The sequence below is a fragment of the Leopardus geoffroyi genome, chromosome X (assembly GCF_018350155.1).
Source record: "Leopardus geoffroyi isolate Oge1 chromosome X, O.geoffroyi_Oge1_pat1.0, whole genome shotgun sequence".
In the NCBI taxonomy this organism is placed as follows: Eukaryota; Metazoa; Chordata; class Mammalia; order Carnivora; family Felidae; genus Leopardus; species Leopardus geoffroyi.
This window is the reverse complement of record NC_059343.1, coordinates 90,678,220-90,704,678: the sequence shown is the minus strand read 5'-3', so window position 1 is coordinate 90,704,678 and position 26,459 is coordinate 90,678,220.

Below are 26,459 nucleotides of genomic sequence, written 5' to 3'. Positions count from 1 at the left end.
GCTCCAGGGGTCATGTCCCTGTGGATTTGTCTTCTTCTTCTTCTTACATTTTTTAATGTTTATTTTGGAGAGAGAGAGAGAGAGAGAGAGAGAGACAGAGAGACAGAGTGAGAGAAGGGGAGAGGCAGGGAGAGACGAGACACAGAATCCGAAGCAGGCTCCAGGCTCTGGGCCCGACGGGGGGCTCAAACCCACGAACTGCAAGACCATGACCTGAGCCAAAGTTGGACACTTAACCGACTGAGCCACCCAGGCGCCACGGATTTGTTTTCTAAGCAATTGGCCCAAATTTGGTTTTTGGCCTACATAGCAGATGCATTTCTTTTAGGTTAAATACCAGAACGAGGCAAAAAGTAGAATATTTCATGGAGATATTTGTCCAAAGAAAAGATATATAGAAACTCGACTTTTAATAGGACTTTATTTTACATTTCTATTTATCATGGGTTGCCTTAGTGGTTTGGTAATTTGCTTATTTGCTTCTTTGGAGTTTGTGTGAAAATTCAAATTCCCTTGCCGGACACATCTGGCACTCCATACTGATTTTTCCATAAGACTCCTACTGGACGTGTTCAGCCCTGCTTTTCCTGGACCATTCCCTTGACCTTTGAAGACCACCTGCCCACCCTCCAGCCATCTCTAATAGGCAGTTGCTATGAGGTGTTCATTGTTATCCTTCCTAATCTTCCCACTTCTGTAGTGGATTTGGTCGGCTCCCTACAATATTCCTCTTGTTTGCACACGCCAGAGTGCACCACTGATTCAAGAAGCGCTGGAATCTTGGGCAAGTGTTAGCAGAGTTCCAGAGGATCCAAATGCTGGAGCAGCGTAGGCTCCAAAGAAGAGCAAACACGTACGGACAGAGACACTGGAATGTCTTTGGCTTTAAGAAGTGAAAGGGAAGTTGCCAGAAGGCATCTAAGCCAGTTAGTAATCAGTTCAGGCATTGATTGGTGGCCAAACCTTCAGCCGAGAACATACAGAGCAGTCGTGATTTCTAACTTCATGATCCTGTTTCCTATTGCTTTTTTCATCCTAAAATAGAAACTGGTGGCTGTTCCGTCAGATGGAAAGGGGAGAAAGTCAGGAAAGACAAGCAGAGGTAGTAAGTGGAAAGTGAAAAACAAAGAAGCCGTGAAGAAAGTCAAAGAGCACTGAGCAGTGCGGGTCAAGGGACCTGGGTTCTGGTCACAGCTCTTTCATTGACTGCCTCTATGACCTCGGGCAAGGCATACCACATCTCAGAGCCTCCAATTCCTCATTCCAGAAGGCTCTTGTGGCACAGAGCTTGTCAATCAGGAAAAAATGAAATTGGACTAAGAATTAATTAACATTAGAATATTACTGTTAATTTCATTCAGGGTGATATCGTGATTGTGTTTCTTATTCCAGTGTTATCAGGATATAACTCACACACAATATTGTACTAGTTTAGGTGCACAATATAATGATTTGATCTGTGTACATATTACAAATGACTACCACAGTAAGTCAAATTAACAGCTATTACCTCACATACAAGTTTTTTTTCCTTGTGCTGAGAATTTTTAAGGTCTATTCTCTTAGCAACTTTCAAATATATGACAGAGTATTGTTAACTATAGTCACCATGCTGTGCGTTACAGCCCCGGGAATAATTTATCTTATAACTGGAAGCATAATTATGGTTTAAAAAAAACTTAATCTGTTAGAGATACATACTGATCTTTTTTATGAGTGAAATGACATAATGTCTGAGTTCTGCTTTAAAAAGACTCCTGCCCTCCAAAAAAGTTTTCCTTTTTATTGGGGGAGAGAGTTGGCCAAATGAAAAAAGAATGGCAAAACTTTCTTTAAAGTTTTTAAAATGTTTGTTTATATTTGAGAGAGAGAGAGAGAGATAGAGAGCATGAACAGGGGTAGGGATAGAGAGAGAGGGAGACACAGAATCCGAAGCAGGCTCCAGGCTCTGAGCTGTCACCACGGAGCCCACGCGGGGCTCAAACTCACGAACCTCGAAATCATGACCTGAGCCGAAGTCGGATGCCCAACAGGCTGAGCCACCCAGGCACCCCAAGAATAGAAAAATCTTGATGATTGTTAACACTGGGCAGTGAGTACATAGGAGTTCATAATACTTGTCTAACTTTTGTGTATTTGAAATTTTCTTTTTTTTTAAAGATTCTTTTAAAGTTTATTTATTTATTTTGAGAGGGAGAGACAGAGAGAATGAGCAGGGGAGGGGTAGAGAGAGAGAGAGAGAGGGAGAGAGAATCCCAGGCAGGGTCCCCTCTGTCAGCCCAGAGCCCGATGTGGGGCTCAAACTCACACAAGCTATGAGGTCATGACCTGAGCCGAGATCAAGAGTTGGACGGTTAACTGAGCCTCCCAGGTGCCCCTTGAAATTTTTCAATAATCAAATGTTAAATTAAAAAAAAGATAAGAGTTTGTTTCAGAGGAAGAGGACGAAGAACGTCATAAATGCATGAGGGACCAGGGGAATAAAGTTAGCCTGAGAGTTACCACATATTCTACCCGCATTTGCTTTCAGCCATCAGATTAGCCTTAGGACCAGTACATGAAGACAACTGTTATGTGAGTAAAATATGGTCTTTGCATGACATTTTATTCGGAGACCATGAGTCTAAAGTACCGATACTTTTGGGGCACCTGGCCGGCTCGATCTCAGGGTTGCAAGTTCGAGCCCCACCTTGGGCATGGAGCATACTTAAAAAGTACTGACACTTTCAGTGCCCTTATCATGACGAGCACTGAGTAATGCACAGAATTGTTGAATCACTATATTGTATACCTGAAACTAGTATAGCACTGTCTGTTAACTATACTGGAATTAAAATAAAAATCGTCATTAAAAAAAGAGGGGTGCCTGGGTGGTTCAGTCAGTTAAGCATCCAACTTCAGCTCAAGTCATGATCTCATGGTTTGGGAATTTGAGCCCCGTGTCAGGCTGTCTGCTGTTAGCACAGAGCCCGCTTTGGATCCTCTGTCCCGCTCTCTGTCTGCCCCTCCCCTGCTGTGTGCTCCCTCTTAAATAAATAAATAAATAAATAAATAAATAAAATGAGCCTGAGTGGCTCAGTCGGTACAGTATCCAACTCTTGATCTCAGGGTCCTGAGTTCAAGTCCCACATTGGGCATGGGGACTACTTAAAAAAAAATTAATAAATAAAAAGAAAAACAAACAAACAAGTACTGACACTTTTTACATGCCATCTGGGTGTAAGTTCCTTCTACAGGACAACAGCACCACTTTAAGTCCTAGCCAGGCCAGTGCCTGGAAACAGCTGGTTTTTTTCCCCTTACCGAATGACAGCATCCTTTTTGGCAGTGCAATCCCATTGGAATGAACCCTAATGTTGACTGGAAGTCACCACAGGGACTGAAAGGTGGGTTGTTATTAACTCAGGGGTAGAGATTGGGCAATGAAAGGACAAAATCTGCCCATGAGATTGTTTGTTACAACATAAACCCATGACTCAGTCTCCCACTCAGGTTGATTCAGATGTTGTCAGTTTGGAAAATCCACCCTTGCAATGTAAACGTGCGGAATCTGTGGCAAGCAGATCTTAACATCTTTCCAGGCTTGCATGTGGGAATTGCCTTTGCTGGAGAGAGCTGCTCTGGTTTCTTGGCCCTGCGCTCACTCTGGTTAAAGGTGACCGTTACCACCTGCTGCCTTTGGGCTGGGCTCGCTTGAGATGGGGCCTGGCCAAAGTCCGGGGTGGGGGATGGTAAGGGGAAGAGGCAAGAGAAACTGGGTAAGCAAGCTGACTCACTCACATGATTTTATTTCTTATTGCCATCATGTCCTGCAGCTATTCTGGTAGGCCTCTTAATATTTGGTATTTATAAAGGTGTGGGATCCTTTAGCTTAATGAATGCCTCTCTTGGTATATGACACATCAGTGTCCCAAGTTTTACTGTGTGAGTCCCCAGCCTCCCCAGGCCTGGCTTCCTGCAGAATTCCCTATGTCTTAGCACAATAGGGGAAAGATATGACTCTTTTTTTTTTTTTTAAAGTTGATTTCTTTATTTTGCGGAAGATAGCACAAGTAGGGGAGGGGCAGAGAGAGAGGGACAGAACATCTGAAGCAGGCTCTGTGCTGACAACAGAGAGCCCAATGTGGGGCTCAAACTCATGAACTATGAAATCATGACCTGACCCAAAGTTAGATGCTTAACCGACGATGCCACCCAGAAGCCCCAAGATACGACTCCTACAAGTGGGAGAGATCGGGGGTGGGAGGGAATAATAATGATCACTAACGTTTATAAGAATTGACTCATGGGATTCTCACAACAGTCATATGAAATAGGAACTGTTATCACCCCATTCCACAGGTGAGCAAAGTGAAGTGTGGAGAGGACAAGTGATGTACCTAATGTTACATGGCCCACAGGCTACAGAACCAGGGTTCGAATCCAGGTGTCTTCCATGTCTGACCCCACGCTTTAACCACCTCACTGTATACTGCTCTCCAAAAGAGGGCCCACTGAACTTCTGTATGAAACTATACCATAACTGCTCCTGGTGTAGATGGCTCACCAACTTGAATGGCAGGCACTGAGAATACAAAGGAGAACCTAATCTGGTCCCAGGCAGCCTTTGGGGACCTCCCCATATAGTGAGAGGGACAGAGACACACATAAATACCCATGGTCCAATGAGTGCTGTAGTCAAGGGATGTAGCATCATCATGGGGCGCTGATGGTGAATGATCTAGTACCTGTGGAATAAGGAGGCATCACAGATGAAGGACGTTGGAGCTGGATCCAGAGGGATGGAGGTTTTTCCAGGAGGAGCAGTGGAGGGGGAGGAAGAACATTCCAGGCAGAGGGAACAACAGGATTCATGTGAAAGTTCACGCTCTGGAGGGTGGGGTAATTGCTGTGGGTGCGTAGTTGGCAGCAGTGGAAGGGGAATGGAAACGGTGGTTGGGATCGGCTTATCCCAGGCATTGTTGGCCAGGCTGAGAGGTTTGCGCTTTGTTCTGTGAGCAACAGGGAGCCATGGAAGGTTTGTGTTGAGGCACAGGGATGACAGACCGGGAAGACAGCTCTTCCTGGGCACCAGGGTATGGAAGGGAGAGAAGCCAAAGTCAGGTAGACCCATTGAGGGGCCATCTCAAGGGTCCTGGCAAGAAGTGCCAAGTGCTCTGGACCAGGACTGTGCTCGTGAGAGCAGAGAAGAGGGGCCACTCCAGGGCCGCGTCAGTAGGCAGAAACCACAGGGCTGGGTGTCGTGGAAGGCCAAGGAGATGGAAAACGATGATGACCCTGAGGTTCCAGCTTGGGTCTGTTTGGTGATATTGTTAACCAAGACGGGGAACACAGATTATTTTTAGTAGTTGGCAGAATGATGAGTGGATGCAGGTGACAAGTTCAGCGTGGACACGGATGCCGATAGGACTTGCCAATGGATGTGTCCAGCGGGAAACAGGGTGGGAGCTGGAGGCAGAGACGCCACCCGGATCCGGGGGGTATTAGTTGACCCCACAGGACCAGATGGGGGTCTCTTCTCCCATTTACCCCTCCAGGGAGAGGACTAGGGACAGAGCCAGGTGAACCCCAGGACGTAAGGTGGTGGGGGGACACCAGCCCAGGGGTGAGAAGTTGCCTTTTTTCCAGCTCCTCCCAGGAACCTCGTCCCTTCCCCTCAGGAGCAGGGGCCACTTTGCAGGGGAAAGACAGGTGCTCCGTGTGCAGAGCTCAAGTCCACACGGGGGCTGCGAGCCAAGGAAAGGACAGCCACGTCAGCTTTTGAATTCTTGGTGGGAGGACTGTCTTCTAATGAAACCCAGTAAATCGACAACCGGGCATTTGGGACCAAATGGACAAACACCACAACTATACAATGACTGCTGGAGCGTTCAGTGCCTTCAGTGCTAAGGAGCCGGGAGTGCATTCACGAGGCATTTCTAAAGATCCAGTCGGCGCGAACCACAGCCGGTCTCCTAGGAGTCCTAAAACTTTAATTAGACCAGGCAGGCCCCATAACCAAATCCCATAATCCCATAAATCTACAACAACAAGTTAGGCATGAGTGTTTAATCACACTATTTTTTAATTTTTCTTTAATTTATTTTTTAAATTTACATCCAAGTTAGTTAGCATATAGTGCAACAATGATTTCAGGAGTAGATTCCTTAGTGCCCTTTACCCATTTAGCCTACCCCCCCTCCCACAACCCCTGCCTTAACCCTCTGTTTTTTCTCTGTATTTAAGAGTCTCTTATGTTTTGTCCCCCTCCCTGTTTTTATATTATTTTTGCTTCCCTTCCCTTATGTTCATCTGTGTTGTATCTTAAATTCTATATATGAGTGAAGTCATATAATATTTGTCTTTCTCTAATTTTGCTTAGCATAATACTCTCTAGTTCCATCCACGTAGTAGCAAATGGCAAGATTTCACTCTTTTTGATTGCCGAATAATACCCCACTGTGTGTGTGTGTATATATATATATATATATATATATATATATATATATATATACATACCACATCTTCTTTATCCATTCATCCATCGATGGACATTTGGGCTGTTTCCATACTTTGGCTATTGTTGATAGTGCTGCTATAAACACTGGGGTGCATGTGTCCCTTCGAAACAGCATGCCTGTATCCCTTGAATAAATACCTACTAGTATAATTGCTGGGTCTTAGGGTAGTTCTATTTTTAGTTTTTTGAGGAACCTCCATATTGTTTTCTAGAGTGGCTGCACTCCCACCAGCAGCGCAAAAGAGATCCTCTTTCTCCACATCCTCACCAACATCTGTTGTTGCCTGAGTTGTTAATGTTAGCCATCCCGACAGGTATGAGGTGGTATCTCACTGTGGTTTTGATTTGTATTTCCCTGATGATGAGTAATGTTGAGCATTTTTTCATGTGTTGGTTGGCCATCTGGATGTCTTCTTTGGAGAAGTGTCTATTCATGTCTTTTGCCCATTTCTTCACTGGATTATTTGTTTTTTGGGTGTGGAGTTGGTAAGTTCTTTATAGATTTTGGATACTAACCCTTTATCTGATATGTCATTTGCAAATATCTTCTTCCATCCCGTTGGTTGCCTTTTAGTTTTGCTGATTGTTTCCTTCACTGTGCAGAAGCTTTTGTTTTGATGAGGTCCCAATAGTTCATTTTTGTTTTTGTTTCCCTTGCGTCCGGAGACATGTTGACTAAGAAGTTGCTGTGGCCAAGGTCAAAGAGGTTTTTGCCTGCTTTCTCCTTGAGTAATCACACTCTTAATGCAGGTAACATTTATCCAAAATGGTAGGAAATGTCTCTTACCCCCATCGAAGGTTCTGCTTTAACTGAGGTTTGTCATAGTCACCATCACTTGAGGTGGGGACATAGAAACTAAGAATGTGCCCCCCCCCCCACACACATCCTTGGTCACTTTAATGTCTGTTGTGTTTTGCTCTCAAACAACTCCTGGACTGAGTGAACGCTAGGACAGAATTACGTAGGGTTTATCACAGGACTCAGCTACCCCAAGGCCTCTTCCCTACCACTTCCTTTCTTCTCCTTAGGAGTAGTACATCTACTTGGGGCCCCCTGCTCAGATGCAATCTGAGGAGAGCCCAGAAATTCTGGAAATACTACCACAGGAACAGCAGCTGCTTATCTCTCAATACTCCCCATACCACCCAGGTTCCCACAACCACTTCTTCCTAGGCTGTTTCCTCAGAAATGCTGTCCTGAGGCCCCTCTCACTTTAGTTAGTGAATGGCTGGGCATCCAATGTGAAGAATGTGAGGGAACCTAGGAGTTGCTATGAAGATTTGGCTCCAAGGCCCCAAAGTGCTAAAAGTTAGACTTCACTGGGGCACCTGAGAGGCTCAGTCGGTTAAGCATCTGACTCTTGATTTCAGCTCAGCTCATGATCTCATGGTTTGTGAGTTCGAGCCCCACATCAGACTCTGTGCTAACAGTGCCAACAGTGCCTGCTTGGGATTCTTTCTCTCTCACCCTCTCTCTCTGCCGCACCCCTGCTCACTCATGTGCTGTGTTTCTCTTTCTCTCTCTGTCTCAGAATATAAATAAAATAAACATTAAATAATAATAATAATAATAAAGTAAAAAGTTAGATTTCCCTGTTGCTGAAAGTAACCATTGAACAGCTCGGTATATCCTCCCTGAGGTTTTTAAAACTTTGCAAGGAGGGGCGCCTGGGTGGCTCAGTCGGTTAAGTGTCTGACTTCAGCTCAGGTCATGATCTCGTGGTTCATGAGTTCGAGCCCTGCATCGGGCTCTGTGCTGACAGCATGGAGCCTGGAGCCTGCTTCCAATTCTGTGTCTCCCTCTCTCTCTGACCCTCCCCGCATTCATGCTCTGTCTCTCTCTGTCTCAAAAATAAATAAACGTTAAAAAAAATTAAAAAAAAAAATTTTTGCAAGGAGCCCCCAGGAAACATCAACTTAACTTTGGCTTCTTTGTTTGACCCTGACCTAATGACCCTTGACCTAATCCTATTTTTCGGAATGCTTTCTTCAGGATGGCCTTGGTCTCCCAATGATCTCTTTGTTAGGTCTCTGAGGTCCCAAAGCCAATCCCTGAGAACTTCCTCAGAGAGGTAGGACACACCCCAGGTAACTCCAAGTCCCAGGAACCCTTTGCCTTGCATGGGCTTTTATGTTTAGTCAGCCAGTCTCCAAGACCCATGGAACCTAATTGTGCTTTTTCTTCTGAATCCAGGAAGAAGGTGGTTACAGGTAAGTGCTGTCTCACATAACCCCAGGTCAGGGCAAATCTGACCTGTTGAGTCCCCGAAGCCAAATGACCTCTCCTTGCAGTCCCTGCTGAAGCCATATTCAATGCCCCCTCACTTCTAGAAGCTAGGAAATGAGCTGCCATAGACACTGTTGCTACCCAAGTGTGACAGAGTCTCAGAATTCCTGAAATCTCCTACAGGCTCTTGAATCTCCTGGCTTGCAGAAAAAAGTTTTCCAAGGGGCCATAGAAGGCCAGCTAGCAAAGCAAAGCGCTGTCAGTCAGTGTGTCCAGCCATAGTTTTGCGGCCCTGATCAACAGAGAACGTCCCAAGGGCCAGGCCGGAGCCTGGGGAGGAACTCCAAGTTCAGGGAAGCTCTGGAGCTATAATACAAGAAACATCTCCTTCCCTAGTTCTGGCTGTTTTTAGCCTCAGTGCTGAACATCTTAGCCAAAGGGACAAATGGTACCATTTTATAAATACAAACAATCTACTTATTGCTAAAGGTCCCAGCCTCTGAGGTTGACAGCCTTGGGTTTGAGTCCAACCTCTGCCACTTTCTAGCTTTGTGACCTGGGGCAAGCCACTCAATCTCTCTGAGCCTTAGCTTCCTCATGTATAAAATGGAGACTATAGGGGCGCCTGGGTGGCCCCAGTCGGGTAAGCATCTGACTCTTGATTTTGCCTCAGGTCATGATTTCAGGGTTCACAAGTTTGAGCCCCACGTTGGGCTCTGCACTGACAGTGCGGAGCCTGCTTGAGATTCTCTCTCTCCATCTCTCTCTGACCCTCTCCTGCTTGGGTGCATTCCCTCTCTCTCCCAAAATAAATAAACTTAAAAAAATGGAGACTATAGATGTACTTAGCTCACCAGATTGTTGTAGGTATTACCTGAGTTGATGCACGTTGAGTCTTTGACATAGGGCTTGACTTTATGTAGCAAGACTCCAGAAATGGGACCTGTCATTTCTGCCCTCACAGATCAGCCTGCTCACTGGGATATGTAAAGAAAGGAAAGTCTGGGGGCCAACTACCCAACAGGCCATAGTGCCTGGCATTTAGGCCTAGTCAGGCCACCCTTGAGAACATTGATTTCCAGATACTGTTTATGACAGGGTCCTTGTTTTCTCCCATGCTGCATGAGACCTGAGTTGTGGGTGCCTCTAGAACTGTGCTGACATAAGTAGAATATTCATTTATGTGCTTTCCTCCCACCCTGCCACCATTAAGTTGTGTCACTTTCCTCCAAAGCCAGGCTCTTGTTCTCTCTCCTAGTCCATGTGACCTGAGGGGTGGGCGAGTCCCTCTAGGATTGATAAAATCTGAGATACTTAGTTTAAGCACAGTTTTCCAAGAGACTGTATTCAGACAGGACAGGTGAGTGGCACAAGCCAAGGATGATTCAGAGACATTCACTGGCCAAGGCATGCTGGTGCCTTGGAAATTACTTCAGAACAGACTAGGGAGACTTAACAATACAGATTCCTTGGCCTGTCCTCAGAGACTGATTCAAAGTGTCTGCAGGGGCGCCTGGGTGGTTCAGTCGGATAAGCGTCCGTCCGACTTTGGCTCAGGTCATGATCTTGCAGTTCATGGGTTCCAGCCCCTCGTGGGCTCTGTGCTGACAGCTCAGAGCCTGGAGCCTGCTTTGGATTCTGTGTCTCCCTCTCTCTCTCTCTGCCCCCTCCCTTGTTTGTGCTCTCTCTCTCTCGCTCGCTCTCAAAAATAAATAAACTTTAAAAAACAGTATCTGGAGTAGGGGCACCTGGCTGGCTCTGTTGGTAGAGCATATGACTCTTGATCTCAGGGCTGTGAGTTTAAGCCCCATTTTGGGTGTAGAGATTACTTAAAAAACAAAAACAAAAATAAAACAAAACAAAAAGTGTCTGGAGTAAAACAGAGGATTGAATAAACCCTTAAGATGAGTCCAATGTACAGTCAAGCTTGAAAAGCCCAGCATATCTGAACAATAATCTTCACATTTTGCTGAACATTGGATTTGGTTGGTGGGATGCGACTTGTCAACATGAAGATTTCTAGACCCAGTCCACTAGGTCTGATCCAGTGATCCAGATGTTCTGATCCAGTAATTCCTGGTAAGCCTACAAATCTAAATTTTTAAACAGCACCCCTGGTAACTCTAACCTAGGGGAAATGTTCAGTCCTGTTGTAATCATTCTCTGCTAGTACAATCCAAAGATTCTTCAGAGAAGGAAGGCATTGCCTAATCTGTTATAAGTCTCTGTGTCCCTTTCACATTAATAAATAATTTCTGAAATTTTTTTTCAGAAATTGTTGAAATATTGTCTCATTCTTGCAATGATATATAATAAAAAGGGATTCTAAACAAAAATTATTTCATTTTTTTAAGTTTATTTTTGAGAGAGAGAGAGAGAGCGTATGAGCAGGGTAGGTACAGAGAGAGAGGAAGAGAGAATTCCAAGCAGGCTTTGCGCTGTCAGCACAGAGCCCGATGCAGGGCTAAAACTCACAAACCATGAGATCATGACTTGAGCAGAATCCAAGAGTCGGACACTCAACCAGCTGAGACACCCAGGCACCTCCAAATTATTTCATTTTAGATTATTATATTATTGAACACTGTACTAGTAGATCTATTGCTTCAAAGCAAATTACCCCCCAATTAGCAGTGAAAACAACATTTAGTATGCCATAGTGTCTGTGGGCTAGAAATCTGAACATGGCTTGGTTGGTTGCCTCTGGCTCAAGGTCTCTCACAAGACTGCACTCAAAGCATTGGGCATGGCCTCTGGTCTCATTTGAAGGCTCAACAGGGGAAAGATCTCCTTCCAAAACCACTCATGTGATTGTAAGAAGGATCCAGTTTCTTTCTGGTTGTTGGAGACATCAGTTCCTTGCTACGTGGACCTCACAGCTCACAACACCACAGCTGGCTTCCTTCAGAGTGAGCGAGGAAGACAGAGACTGCAGTGAGAGTAGTCAGGGCAGAAGTCGTACTCTTTGTAATCTAATCTTGGAAGTGAAATCCCATCGCTTTTGCCATATTCTATTAGTTAGAAGCAGGTCACATTCAAGGGGATGGGATTACACAAGGACCTGAGCACCAGGAGGCAAGGACCACTGGGGGCCATCTCAGAGGCTTCCTACAACAAAGATCCTATCTTAAAGTACAGTGAAACCTTGGTTTACAAGCATAATTCATTCCAGAAACATGTTTGTAATCTAAAGCACTTGTAAATCAAAGTGATTTCAAGAACCATTGGCTCAATTGTGATCATGTGATATTTGGCACCATGAGCTCATATTGCAAGACATCACTTGTTTATCAAGTTAAAATTGATTAGAAATGTTTGCTCATCTTGGGGAACACTTGCTGAACAAGTTCCTCACAATCCAAGGTTTGACTGTACATTCTAATGCAATCTTTAATATTATCCAAAATATGGGAGGAAACGGATTTATCTTATTTGAGTGATGCGTGCTGTTCAAAGTATGCAAAACAAAACATGACTTATTGACAAATTCATTTAAACATGACATTACAGTATGTTTTCTTTGGAGACCGAACGTATATTAAAATGTCAAAAGCAATTTATGTGTGATGGCATCGAAAAATAGACAGAAACAGCTTTCATGCCATCATGTTTGAAATTCTTGCATTTCAGACTGTAAAAACAAATTCACTTATTTACATAATTTTTAGTATTTTGTTTCTAAGTGATGACATTAGAAAATAATGCTGCTGTTTCTCCACACCTTGTACAAAAATAACGGAACAAATGTGTTTATTCTCCCCACTCCCACAAAAACGTAGAGCCAGGTTGTACGTAATTGTCACTATACTTTCAGTTTTTCCATTGAATTTGAAGTATGAGAGATAGCTTCATGTGCTGTGTGAGGTATTTAGACCAGATTTTGTCACTTAAGAATCTAGTAAAAACAGCTTCAGACAATATATTAGTCAGCTAGAGCCACCATAACAAATGGCATGGACTGGGGGCCTTAAACAACAGAAATTTATTCTCTCACAGTTCCACACGTTACAAGTCTAACATCAAGGTGTCCACAGGGTTGATATCCTCTGAATCTTGCCTCCTCGGTATCTTGCCTCCTTGGTATGTAGACAGCCGTCTTCTACCTGTGTCTTCACATGGTCTTCCCTCTGTGTCCTAATCTTTTCCTTTTGTAAGGATATCAGTCATACTGGGTTAGGGCCCACCCGAATGGCCCCATTTTTACATAATTACCTCTTGAGAAGACCCTACCTTCAAGTACAGTCACATTCCGCAGTTATTGGGTGTTAGGACTTCATTGTATGAATTCGGGGGCAACACAATTCAGCCCACAAAAGACAAATCTACAGAATTTCTATCATCCTTTCTCACTTTCATTTCAACAGCAGCCTTCCTAATACTTCTTGTCGGTTAGCCAACAATCCACAGTAGGCCGAAGTGGAACAATGCATGACTATAAATAAAAACACCTTAAAACCATATGATGATCAAACCACCAGGCGAGACTTTGGTGAGTAGCTAAGTGATAAACTATCTGGGCAATGCAAGCTTGAACATCATCGTCCAAACCACTAGCTATCACGTGGGTTCACTGGCTTTGCCCTAAAGGCTATCAAACAGTTCTCATCTAAAATGAATGCTTTTAAAGACTGACTTTGTAAACAGAAATTGAGAAAAGACGCCATTGCTTCCATTAGTGATGTAAAACCCTGGGTTTGTGAACCATCTGTTGGGAAATACTGCCCAAATCCAGACTGTCGCCATAGATCAGAATCACCTAATGTTCACTAATTGCTTTTTTCCTGCCCTGGCTCAGGGCTCAGTGCTGTACAGGAAGGCTTTTACTTTATGTCATCTCATTTAGCTGATCTAACAAGAAATAGCGTCAACTCTTGAGTACCAAGAACCTAACTGTGAAATACTAAAGGAAGGGTAACAGTAAAACCTAAGAAGGCACCGAGATCAGCAAATGCCACAGCCCCTCAAGAAGCCCAGAAAACTCCCCACCGAAATTGCCACAAAAATCTCTACCAATTTCCTCATCCTCCTATAATTAGGCTTGCTGTTCTGCAAGCATTACCATGTGAAGGGGGAAAAAAAAGAAAAATAATTATTCGTTTTCTTTCTGCCTCACTTAATTAGTGGTTTAGCTACCCAAACCACTTTTTCTGCTATTTCTGTAGCCAAGATTCTGCATTTCATCAACGTTAAAGGTACAATAGGGGTGCCTGGGAGGCTCAGTCGATTAAGCATCTGACTGTTGGTTTTGGCTCAGGTCATGATCCTGCGGTTCATGTGTTCGAGCCCCAAATTGGTCTCTATGCTGACAGCACAGAGCCCATTTGGGATTCTCTCTCTCTCCCTCTCTCTCTGTCCCTCCCCTTCTCTCTCTCTCTCTCTGAAAATAATAAATTAACTTAAAAAAAATAAAGGTACAATAACTTTTTGTGGGCTGGACTTGGAACCAATGCCATCATTTATATCTTTGATTCTTGGGAAAATGGGATTTGAGTTCCAAATAACGACTTAACTAACATTTTTGGAACCGGCTCTGTTTGTAAGCTGGGAACTACTTGGGTCCCGTGTGACAATTACCAAATTTAAAATTCTGCTAAGCATGGCTGATTCTTGCTTTGAAGGTTTGAAAGCCCCCTTATGATCTTGCTATTGCTGCAAACAGCAGTTAGTATGCTGCAGAAGTCACAGACAAGTGAGCTGACCCCAGCACTTTCCTACAAGTGTGTGACCCCTCTGCCTGAATGGGCTGAACCTGGTCCCGTAACTCCATGATCCATTCAGTAACTGCTTCTTTTCTTTAAATGAACCAAGGGCCAATCAAGTTCATTTGTCCATGTTCACTTGTGGGAGAAGATACCAAGGACTCAGAAGGCATAGTAAATATAGTTGTTGCTTAAGAGGTTCTATTTTTATAAGTAAGCTTAGATTTTAAAACAGGCAAGTTGGGTCCCTTTGCATGCCCGAGGTTTGTTTTTATTTTTTGGGTTTTTTTTTTTTTTTGTCACATTTGGGTGACCTAGGATCTGTTTCTTCGTTGGTTTTTCCCTTTTACTTGTATTTGTCATCGTTATGATCCATGGCTAGCAGACTAGCAGCATCTTTCGGTTTGGGCTTTGGGAAGCTCATATTTTATTTTATTTTATTTTATTTTATTTTATTTTATTTTTAATGTTTTTAAACAATTATTTTTGAAAGAGGGGCACCTGGGTGGCTCAGTCAGTTGGGTGTCTGACTTCAGCTCACATCACATGTCTCTTGAGTTCGAGCCCCGCGTCAGGCTCTGTGCTGACAGCTTGGAGCCTGGAGCCTGCTTTGGATTCTGTGTCTCCCTCTCTCTCTCTGCCCCTGCCCCCTCCCTCGCTTTCTCTCAAAAAATGAATAGACTTTAAAAAAATTATTTTTGAGAGACTGTGAATGGGGGAGGGGCAGAGAGAGAGGGGAGGGGAACAGAGGATCTGAAGAGGGCTCTGCACTGACAGCAGAGAGCCCAATGCAGGCTCAAACCCACAAACTGCAAGATCATGACCTGAGCTGAAGTCAGATGTTCAACCAACTGAGCCACCCAGGCTGGGAGGTTCATATTTTAAAAGGCAAAAGCAGTTCCCCGAAACTGCTGTAACAGAAGTTACTCAACTTATTAGCTGGAAGTTTTCTCTGATGATCCTTACTGCTAAAATGCTTCCTCTGTGTTCCATTAAAATTTTCCAGTGGGTTCTGTGCTCTGCACATGATGGTTTCAGGACACCATTTGCTGGGTACAATAGGTTATTGTATTCTCTTGCCAAATATGCAGAAATGTATGAGGTCTTAGGCTAAGTGGCAACAGTAGCAAGCATGAAATAGGTTGCACTGTCCAACAGACAAAGACAAAGCAAAATCGGGCACGTTTGGGAGCATCCTTCAGAGCCGAGCTGCAAAAGGTGACTGACTCCCTTCCTAGGAGCTCTGAAACCATGGAAACTTTGATTATTTAGTCACAGCCTCTGGAATATACTTTTTTAATGATGATGTTAATGACATGATTGTGTGGGGTTGGTGTCTCAGGAAACTTGGAATCTGACTCTTAAACCCAATCCTTGTGAAATAAAGCTGAGTTGGTTTGAGGAAGGTGTAGGGAAAGGAGTGGCACCAAGATATAGTACAAGACACCAAGAAGGAAAGTACTAGAAGGAAGGAAGAGAAACACATGAAGCAACACGGGGTCATTCTTTTTGCTTACAGGTTCACTAGAACTTTTGCACAAGAAATTACTGGAATCAGAAATGCCCTGTCCCTTTTCCTCAGACCAGAAGTGGCATGGTGATCCAAATTAGAGGGTTCTGTGATGGTCTTTTCATGGAAAATTTGCTGTCACGACCTCTTGAACATTCAGTTAGGAAGAGCTAATCTAAGTGACTTTGCTTTGAAAGAAATTATAAAAAGAATTGGCTGAATAATTAATATAACTCGGAATGACTTTCCTCAGAAGTCCCTAAGGGGAGGCTATCACATGCCATTTTCCACATCAAAGTCATCCATGAACTGCCAGGGTCAATCTGCAGTCTGAGTCTCACAGCCCTTGTGTGGCTCCCATTGATGTGGCCTGGCATTCTCAGAGGGTGTAACTACTGCTTACTACTGGTTACAACTACTGGTTGTCAATTCTTTAGCAGATCACCCTATATTTTTATCTGTCTATGGAGAGAACCTCAATCTAAAGCACACTCCAGACAAGAGTTTTATGGACAAACATACCCAACATATGTAGCATCTTGATCTGAATCATGGTTTAAAAAAGCAACTCCACACGGCACCTGGGTGGCTCATTGGTTAAGCGTCTGACTCTTGATTCTGGCTCAGGTCATGATCTCGAGGCTCGTGGGTTCGAGCCCGGTGTCAGGCTTTGTGCTGAAGGTGCGGAACCAGCTTGGGATTCTCTCCCCGTCTTACTCCACCACTCATGGTCTCTCTCTCTCTCTCAAAATAAATAAACAAAAAATTAAAAAAAAAATAAACACCACAACGGCAGTTTAAAGAATTCTCTCCCACTTCAGACTGAGAGCTCAGGTACTGGGTTGCTGTTTTCCAAAACGTACCCGGAAATTTGGGGGACATTGAACGCAGTGTACCGCTAGTGGGCGCTAGAGGTACAGGGAAAAACCTTAGGTGAATTTAAGAGCGCAAGGTTTCCTTTCACCAGGTTGAAGACATGAAAAGTATTTTTTTGATAATTTTGGGCTTCTTTAAGCTTTTGTGTTTTTCCAGTTTGGGTGATAAGCAAAGAGACTTGCGGCTCGATTAGGTACCGAATTCGATTCTTGTCTTTCAAATGGAAAGGAACTGCTTCATTTCCCAGGAAGACATGGTGAATAAGGACAACCCTGCTTAGCATTTTTCCAGTGCTTACTATGCACCAGGCACTGTGTGAAGCGATTTACATGCTGTTTCTCATTTTGTCCTCACGAGAATCTTAGAGAGTGGATGGTGTTATTATTCCCACTGATCAGTTGAGAAAACTGTGGCATAGAGAGGTTAAGGAACTTGTTTAAAGTGACAGGCAGTGGCAGAATTGAGACTCAAACCCAGATCCATCTGGCTCCAGAGTCAGGGCTTTGATTGGATACCACACTACTTATATGCTTTCTTTATTCTACAAACTTTCTACCGGGTTGTGTGGTATTAGAAAACTTTTGCTCTGGGGGCGCCTGAGGGGCTCAGTCAGTTAAGGGTCCGACTCGATTTTGGCTCAGATCATGATCTCATGGGTTTGTGAGATTAAGCCCCACATCGGGCTCTGCACTGACAGAGCAGAGCCTTCTTGGGATTCTCTCTCTCCCTTTCTCTCTCTGCTCCTCCCCTGCTTGCATGTACTCTCTCTCTAAAAAAAGAAAGAAAGAAAGAAAGAAAGAAAGAAAGAAAGAAAGAAAGAAAACGAAACAACTTAAAAAAAAGAAAGATTTTCCTGACTATGGTGTGACCAGACCTTTAATAAAAATCAGACTGCCTCGTCAGAGAAAGACAAATATCATATGATTTCACTCATATGAGGACTTTAAGACACAGAACAGATGAACATAAGGGAAAGGAAGCAAAAATAATATAAAAACAGGGAGGGGGAAAAAACATAAGAGACTCTTAAATATGGAGAACAAACAGAGGGTTGCTGGAGGGGTTGTGGGAGGGGGGGTGGGCTAAATGGGTAAGGGGCATTAAGGAATCTACTCCGGAAATCCTTGTTGCACTATATGCTAACTAGTTTGGATGTAAATTAAAACATGAAATAAAATGAAATGAAAAAAAAATAAAAGGAAAAAATGTAAGAGTCAGCTGGCAAACATTTAATGTGCATACTCTAACAAGACAATCAAACTTTTTTGAGCACTTACTATGTTCAAGGCACTATAGTAATTGCTTTCCACACAGTATGTCACTTAATGCGTGAAGCAGCTTTGTGAGGTAGATGTTACGATGCCCGTTTGACAGATGTAGAAGCTGTAAATACATGCCAAGTAGGGTCTTTTTTTTCTGTTACAGATTTATTGAGATAGAGGTCACATATCATATAGATCAGACTTTAAAATTAACATTCGAGGTGCACCTCGGTGGCTCAGTATGTTGAGCGTCTGACTTCGGCTCAGGTCATGATCTCATGGTTCATGAGTCTGAGCCCCGCATGGAGCTCTCTGCTGTCAGCGTGGAGCCTGCTTTGGATCCTCTCTCTCCCTACCTGCCCCTCCCCTGCTCAGGCTCATGCTCTCTCAATCTCTCTCTCTCTCCCTTCCTCTCTCTAAAATAAACATTACAATTTTTTTAATTAACATTAAAAAAAATCAGACTGCTTCAAACCATGGTTCAGATATGCAGTTAAATGAGAGGAAAATTAAAAAAAAAAAAAAAACAAATAAAACAGGACTTAAAATTTCCCAAGGAAGTGTCTCAAGGAAAAAGTTTCCCAGCTCACTTCCAGATGAGAAGCTTACAGGGTACTCTTAAGCTGTTCATTCAGATTCCATTCCCTTAGCCCGAGAGTCCAGAGATTTGGTGGCTCAGGTACTAGGGAGTGCCAGTGTCTTCAGCCCCAGCGATAGAAGCATTAACACCTTTGCAACGCTGGAGAAAACACTGTCCAGTCTGAGACATCTACTTTAAAGAATCAAGGTCTCCTGTGCTCTGCAAAAGCAAGCCACATCATTTATTTTGCTGTAGTGCATTTTACTTCTGGGACCAAATTTAAATTTTTTTTTTCAACGTTTATTTATTTTTTTTGGGACAGAGAGAGACAGAGCATGAATGGGGGAGGGGCAGAGAGAGAGGGAGACACAGAATCGGAAACAGGCTCCAGGCTCTGAGCCATCAGCCCAGAGCCCGACGCGGGGCTCGAACTCACGGACCGCGAGATCGTGACCTGGCTGAAGTCGGACGCCCAACCGACTGCGCCACCCAGGCGCCCCTCTGGGACCAAATTTAAAAGGGCAAGAAACATAGATACCTTTCTTGGCTCCCAGTGCTGGAGAAAATGCACTTACGAGGAAGGAAAATAATGAAAGTGATAGTAGAGCTCTTAATAATCCAAAATGGCCAAAATACCAAGACTCTCATGACTTTGAACACAACATACAGCCAACTGACCTTCCCGATTATAGCTTTCTGTAGCTAAAGTTAAAAAATTTTTAGTACCTACTGGGTGTTATATGTAAGTGATGAATCACTAAATTCTATTCCTGAGATCAGTATTACACTATATGTTAACTCACTTGGATTTAAATTAAAAAAAAGCCTTAGAAAAATCATCTGATTATATAATATATATAATTGATGAATGACACCGATAATATGGCTTAGCAAACTGTTTTAGCATCCTTTAGCAACCAGGACATTTTTCATATTTTAATACTTTTCCCATTTCTACTGTCTTAAAAATTAAAAAAAAAATGACTTGAAGGAAATGAAAAAAAATTTGTAGTACCTGTCATAACTGGGTGTTTCGACGGTAACACATGTTCTCCCAGAAGTTTGCTAAGAGCTTTACCTGAGTTACTTACCCTTCACTTACCCCCTACTTACCCCCCCCCCCACAAAAACCCTTCTCAGCAGTTACTATTATTATTAAAGCCACACATGTGCATTGTTGAACAGGTAATACCAGGAGTCCTTATTGGAAAAAATAAATAACAGCAACATCCACCCTTCTCAGTCCTTGTGTCTCTAGAGGCAACCACTCTCATTTCTTTTGGTTGATGTTGGGGTTTGTTTTGGCGTTTGACTCTAAATTCCTGACCTATGGCTTATACTGCTATTTCTTGATTTTCCAATTTTAAGCATTCGCAACTCACTTCCTTTATGGAATATAGTGACTTCACTCCCTTGTGACCCTTTCCCCCCTTACATACACACAATTCTCCTGTTTCTCCTGGAGTTAATAATGATTTCCTTTTTAGGCGCTCATCACTATGAAACCAACCCTAGACTTACCGCCACTCCCCCCCAAAATTCAAAATTTCCTTGAAGGCTTCAAGTCCCTTCTCGAAAGAGGGCTGAGGAGAGATAGCAAGAGGTGGCCTCCGTGACAGTGACCTGTCTTCTCTCTTTCCTTTTTCTGACTCCAACACCAGAAGGACAAGCGCCACAAAGAGGGCACAGAACGGAAGTGAGGAGGATGAGAGCTTTGAACCAAATAAGAGAGTAAAGTCACAAAACAAATGGAACTCAGCCTTAAGAACTGGCGGCTGGAAGTTACTACAATATTATGGATCAGGTTGGGAAGGCATGAGGATACTTGCCCCCACTCCACGGGGAAAGAAGTGTGAAAAGGGCGGAGCTGGCAATTTTGGAAGAAATAAAACCACCGTGTGGTGCATGGTGGCGATCTTGGAGTAGTGAGCGTATGGCTACTTAGAATTTTCTTCCTTATGCTTTTTTGTGCATGCCTATTTTGTGTGCGTGCCTGTATGTTTTTTGGTGTGTGCACGACTAACCTATAGAACATGGTGTTTTTTTGTTTGTTTGTTTGTTTTTTTTTTTTTAATTTAAGCATCCGTAGTGGGGCGCCTGGATAGCTCAGTGGTAGCTCAGTGGGTTGAGCATCTGACTTCGGCTCAGGTCATGATCTCCCGGGTTGTGAAGTCAAGTCCTGTGGTGGGGCTCTCTGCCCTCAGGGCAGAGCCCACTTTGGATCCTTTGTCTCCCTCTCTCTCTGCCCCTCCCCTGCTCGCACGTGTTCTCTCTTTCTCTCAAAAATAAATAAACATTTAAAAAACTAAAATAAATAAATAAATAAACTTAAGCATCCATATTACTGATGAGGATAAAGTTGATGTCAGAAACAGACATAAAGCTAATGGAAAAGGGTTTTCTGTTGCACAAAGAGCTCCCAGTAATGCAAGGTGCTGGGAAGAAAGCTGGCTTCACGAAGTCCCAGGGGGCATTCATGAAGAGAAGGACCCCCCTCCTGGAGAGAGAAAGTACCAAGGTCGCGAGGAGGTGGTTCCTTAATAGCTTTGATCCAAGGATAGAGCTGCCCCTTCCCCTACTCATTCCTTGAGGGCTTCAGAAAGGGTGTTTCTGATACAGTATTAGGTCTTTAAATGGACAATTCAAAGCAGATTGATGAGAACAAAGGTCTCGTGGCCCATTGGTCTCGTAACATCACGGTAGACGTAACATTTGGTCTGAAAAGAGAAGAATTTTTTTCTGCGATTTATACATTACCCAGAAACATCTTGGCTTCCTGGAATCCTTACTAAAAATTCTGTTTTCTCAGCCACAATATCCAGGCATTGCTCCTAACAGCTTGCTTGGCCTCAGTCACCGAAACTAACTGGTTTTGCCCCCAGCAAAGGTAATGGCCTTGCCTTTGGCAATAAATCTGAAGAGCAAAATAAAATTGCACTTTCGACAGGCCTCCTGCCAGTTCCTTAAGATCACCCAAAACTATCCATCCATTTTTAATATCGCCTTTGGCAGCTACTTCCAGTGATTAAAAAATGTGCTAGCCACTCTAAAAAGTAGCCTTAAGGAAAATATTCAAATGCTTCTGTTACATCTAAAAGCTGTTACAGTGCAGTCAACCCTCAAAGGGTATCATAAACATCTTGCTTTTGTGCGTGGCCATTCTAAAGTTTAAGTGCCATCTGGTTGACTGGCAGACATATTTGTGGAGTTACCTGTGATGGGGTAGAATTTAGCTCCCTGGAAGTAGTTAGTTCCTCACTAAATATCAGCTCTCATCATTCCTACATGCTAGGCATCGTGTGTGTGTGTGTGTGTATGTGTGTGCACGAGAGACAGAGAGAGAGAGAGAAGAGAGAGAGAGAGACAGACAGGGGCAGAGACAAAGACAGAGTGACAGAAAAAGAGAGAGAGACAAGAGAGACTGACAAGGTGAGAATAACTCGCTCTTTTTTTGTCTTTCCATTTGCTACTCATCTCCCTATGACCTGTAGACAAGACAATTTCCTGAGAAGAGCCACTCATCTTGTGGAATCAGCCTTGCTCACGTTCACCTGTGGAGTTTTCCCAAGAGTCAGGTATTTGCCCCAGTCCTTCCCTCCACTTTATTTGGCAAAATTGAAGTATGTCATAGGTTTCCACTTTTATTTGGATTCTTAGGTCTTTGAGCCTGATTTCATTTGGGCTCACATTAATCACTTTTATGACCTAGGCCAGGATGTTTGTGTAATTAATGTTTATGGCTCCAAGTTCAAAGCTATTTATAGTATGGTAGATTATAGAAATTTGATTTGGAGAATCTTTAGAAGCCATCTGGAAGATTTACTTTTCAGTAGTTTGATTCTCCTCCAGAATCTGGAAACCAAAGGTGTTGGGACTGCAAACAGACCTTTACTATATTGTATGAGAACCTAAGAATGGAAAAGGCTGGGCCAGCCCCTTCTTGAGCTCAGGGGTCTTATCTTTCACAGGGGATTCAACAGATGGGTTGAGGGATGCTTGAGAATGGCCTCTTGGATGTCCCCCCTTTCCTTTAATAGTCCATTGTGGGTTTGTTAATGGTGAGTCTTTTTATGTTTTTGGAGGGAAATTATTTTTATTGCCATTTCTCATGGTAATGGATTCCCTAAGTTTCCTTCCCACTGTGTAAAATCAGACTTTTCTTGATTTGGCTTAATCCCACCTCATAAACTTGAAGGGGATCCTTCCTTTGTTAGCTTTAGGAATTCATTGTTTGCTCCTTGAGGGTCTTTGTGATTTTGTAGCTTTCTAATCATGTCCCCCCTCCGCCCAGCCTTTCTCACTGAAAGGCAGCTAATCTTTTTAATCATGCCTCTTTTCTGCCATATGGCAGCCCTTCCCCCTCATGTGCCCTTAATCTCCTTCTACAGTCTCCTCTAGCTCTTTCTCCAACCCCCCTTCTTTAGGTATGCCTTTCTAAAAGGGAAGTGACCCTAACCATCCTGAGGGTATGGCTAATGGGATGATTGCCCTGACCTGCCACTCTGGAGCAGAGACCAGGTGGTTAGTGGGATGGGAGTGGGAAGAGGGCAAAGAAGCTGGAGGCTTCACCAGCAGGAGGTCTAAAAAGACCAATGTGCTCACGAATACGTTAAAATTAGTAGCTAGGTTGAGGTTGGCTGCTTAAATATGGCCCCCTCCACCTCCTTTAAGTCCTCCCTACCCTTGCTCCAGACACCCCTCCATGAGAGGCCCTCACTTTCTTGGGCCTCCGAGCCTCCTCTCCATGTTGATTTGCCACATTCAATTTGGATAACCGTACTTCTTTCTGGAGAGGGGTATGTGGATACACGGTTCACTGGGGGCGGCATGCCACTGAAGAAATACCCTCGCACAGAAGCTGGATGGTTTGGACAAAGAGGAAACAAAGTTCCTGGACCCAGATTGGGAACAGAAACAACCCCTGGACTTCCTTTGTGCCCTGCGCCAATGTGCCTCGGGCCATGAGTATTATCTGCTCCGGAGCAACTGTGAAAGACTGGGAGTCAGAAGACCTAGCAAGGTGCTCTAAGTCAGCCACGGTTCTGAGAATAATGATCTAACTGATCTGAGCCTCAGACCGCATTAAGGATCCCCTAAAGGATTGCTTTTCAAGTGACTCATGGTTTTACCTCCTAAATGATTTTCTGGGTTGGGCGTAGAGGTGAGAATGGAGGTAAGTGAGAGTGGAGGAAGTAAGGATGGAGACGAGGGGTTTCATATATACACACGGAGCACACCCTCCAAGGACATCTCTTTCCGTCTCTTTCTCAGTCCTTATACCAAGGACTCACCAAACAAACAAACAAACAAACACCAAACCAGTGAGACAAAAAGCAGCTGTGCAGGAACGGCTAAGTGGCATCTAGTCCACACTGCTTTATGACTCATTTTTCCTCTGAACCTGAAGTCTAAGCTTACATGTTAATACGACTCCATTGAATAAAGGCATCTTTCCTTCCTGGAACTTGGTCTGGACACACCAAGTGGAACTCCCACACATACACACTCAAGTGAGGTCCCATGATTTCTCTCCAACAGCCACCTCTCCTGAATTATGGGATTGCTCAATGAACTTGCGAAAGCAAAGAGTGTGGCCGAAGGATGAACTTCTAAAGGAACCTTACCCAGAAGTCAGTTGACCTTTTCCCTTGATTTTCAAAGAGGTGCTTATCTTGGCAAAATAGTAGGATGAGGTAAGGTGGGTACCTTCCTGTCCCACTGGGATTTTCCTACTTGAAAGACACTTGTAGTCTCTGCTCTACTCAGAATTCCTGAACTCCTGGCTTTCAACTCTAATTTCTGCCTGCCAACTGAGTAAACCATGTGAATTGCAACTTTAAGGTTCATATTTCCTGGCAAAATGTCCCTAGAGTCTTTGGCAAGTACACATTAATGTTGGATTCATAATTAAGAATTACTACACACACTTAGTGTTTAGGTATCAGATTATCTGAGGGAAAAAGTCACTATTCTTATGTTTGATGGGCGTTACCAGAGCCATAGACAAAAATACACTCATATATCTGGGTTTGGAAAATCCTGGTTTTTTGGACCAAAAATACTTGCTTCACTTACTGTACAATTCAGCTAAAAAGGCTTCTGTGAACCAGACCCAGCACCACCTCTTCTAGGAGTCCTGGGTAAGTTCCAAGAAATGTTCTCTAAGTCACAAGGTGAGTAGAACGTTAAGATGGATTTTCCCTATTTTCCTTATGCATAGTGGCATTCGTCCTGTTTACCTCTTCTGCTCTGTTTGTGAGAAAGAGCAAGTAGGATAAGAGACACTACAAAAAAATGGGAACAAAATCTATCTGCAGACCTATGTTCAGGGGACAAGTTGTCTTGTATCTAGATGACACACAATGAGTAGGTGTTGCCTTGAAGAATGGAGTCTAGACAATCAAATTTGATTCTATTTACCAGCCATTGGAATCTTCAGATAGCCACCAGGATGAAATGGAATATCAGTTACCACTAAGTCTAGACTTACAGATGCTGAAAAAATCTCCAGAGCATCCAAGATATCATATCTAAATCTCCCTTTTCCTTCCCCTCTCTCCCATCTCTGCAGCAAACACAGCTCTGGAGAAGTAGAAGTAAGAAGACTGGTTAGCATTCACCTCTCAAAAATGAGAGACTTGGCTGAAATTTTTCTGTAAAGTGGTTCCAACACTTGGTTTTAGTCTGGTCAAATGATGTGCATATTGGTTTTTCAACCAGCTACTCTGGGCACTGCAATGATCATAACCATGGGGACTGTGATAGAGGGATTGGAGTTTGTTACCATTGGAAAACCAAGAGCTATGACCATATCCAGAGTGCAACTTTCTGGTAGACTAGGTTTCTCGAAATAGATGACCCTGGATTTTTCAAGGTTGTCATTTAGCAGGGGATATACTTATATTGTTCAGGCTTCCAAGGAAGTGCCCAGTGATTCCATAAATATCATGGTGATTCTGAGAAATTTTAGAGTAAAAAATGATATGGTATAGGGGCGCCTGGGTGGCTTAGTTGGTTAAGCATCTGACTCTTGACTTTGGCTCAGGTCATGATCTCATGGTTTATGAGCTCAAGCCCCTCATTGGGCTCTGCACTTATAGCATGGAGCCTGCTTGGGATTCTCTCTCTCCATCTCTCTCTGCCCCTCCCCCACTTGCATGCACTCTCACATGTTCTGTCTCTCAAAAATAAATAAATCAACTTAAAAAAAAAAGAATATGATATAGGGGTGCTTGGGTGGCTCAGTCAGTTAAGCATCCAACTCTTGGTTTCAGCTCAGGTCATGATCTCACAACTTCATGGGTTTGAGGCCCCATCAGGCTCTGTGCTGTGGGATTCTCTCTCTCCCTCTCTCTATGCCCTTCCCCTACTTATGCTGTCTCTGCCTTTCTCAAAAATAAATAAACTTTTTTTAAAAGGAAGAAGAGGATATGGTATAGTAAACAGGGTATTCTTACCTTGATGGTAACAATATTATAACCGGTCAACATTCCAAAGTATGCTAGTAATGGCCTCAGCCCAGGAAATGTCTAACTCCTATGTTCTTGCTTATTTGCCTTGTGATTTAAAACTCTCTTGAAGCCTAAGGTCATTCTTTTCGAGGTACAGTGCCCTGGGCAAACTCTCTGCAGGTCTTAGTAACCCCCACTATTTTCATTCCATTTAAAGAGTGAAAAAGCAGGAGTTCTTTTCTATATTTTCCTGGAATCTTGCTTGGAGAACTGAGGCAGAAGGCTCCAGGGAACTGCAAAGCAGAGCAGTAGCACTGGGCAAATTGAGACTGCTATCCTATGTAAGAGACAAATG